Raw genomic sequence first — 1201 nt, 5'->3', positions numbered from 1 at the left:
AAGTTTTGGCGATTGTTTAATTTGATTCAGTCTTGATAGTTGGGGATCTTGAATAAAAATCGGAAATCCTGTTTTATCAAGAATTGAGAAGAATAAAATAGCAATTGGAGGGAGAGAGAGAGAGAGAGGAGGGCATGGAATAGGATAGAATAGATGTAGTAGCTTACCTTAGCTTCCCCGACTGGAATTAAATTCGATTTGGATGTGAAGAACAGAGAAGCAGGCAACAGCTGCCTGCTATGGCCTCAGACTTATCGTATTGGAATTTGAAAGGCGGCAATTACACTTTACACAGAGAGACAGAGAGAGGGGGATATATATTAATATAAACGAAGAGGAATGAAATTATAGAAAAGGGAAGTGAGCAGAGAAGAGAAGAGGCCGACAGAGAACGGTGGGGAGTGACAGAGGGAATGAAGGAAGGAAAGAGGCGTGTGCTGTGTGCTGGTCTTGTGTTGTGCGAGTTGTGACGCTACAACCAAAATTAATACTCCCTCTCCCCCTACTCTCTCCTCTGTCCTTTACTGCCACTCTAGGGTTACACATATCTCTTTGGAAAATAATAAAATGGGATGTTAATTAATTTTTATTATTTTAATTAACAATAATTAGTTTCTTATCTTTACATTTTATCAAATTTTAAGAGAAACTTAATCTCGTTTATTTCTCCTCTTAATATTTTTTTTCCTTTTTCTACAATAGTATAATAATTAATTTCCATTGATTTATAAATACCTCAGTCAAAGAAAAGTTCTAGCATGATAATTCTTCTGTTTTTTTATGTCCAAATTGACTATTCTAATTATCAACATTGGATTAAAAGAAAATAAATTTCTATTGTTCGCCCCTTTTTACATTTTTGTTTAAATGTATACTATAAATATAAATAATTCAATATTTTTGCAAACATAATAATATATAATTAAGTATTTTCTAAATTATTTTTGTACAAGAAATACATATATAAATTAAATTTCTAACTATGATACTCTTCAAACCTTTTATTCTTAATTTAGAATTATGTGTTCGATTCTTATTATCCTCATTCTTAATTTCTTTGGTTGAAATAATATGATTATATTTTTTTTAAGATGTTATTCTTATTTTATATTTGAATTAACATATATTCTTTTAACGTTAGATAGAATTGAGTTCATTTTCCCTTCCTAAAAAATTGGATTTTGGATAATAAAATTATTAT

The 1201-nt window shown here is 29.9% G+C and overlaps 1 protein-coding gene across 2 annotated transcripts in view; it reads right to left on the bottom strand.

Annotated features, from left to right (window-relative positions):
- LOC107630739 overlaps positions 1-509 on the bottom strand; it is a gene marked incomplete in the record, with an annotated part of 4641 nt that extends 4132 nt beyond the window's left edge. The window contains 1 exon segment of one of the 2 annotated variants that reach the window (XM_016333957.2): positions 168-509. 2 annotated transcript variants of the gene reach the window in all.

The sequence above is a fragment of the Arachis ipaensis genome, chromosome B03, assembly GCF_000816755.2.
Source record: "Arachis ipaensis cultivar K30076 chromosome B03, Araip1.1, whole genome shotgun sequence".
Lineage (NCBI taxonomy): Eukaryota > Viridiplantae > Streptophyta > Magnoliopsida > Fabales > Fabaceae > Arachis > Arachis ipaensis.
This window is presented reverse-complemented; position numbering and strand designations above follow the sequence as displayed.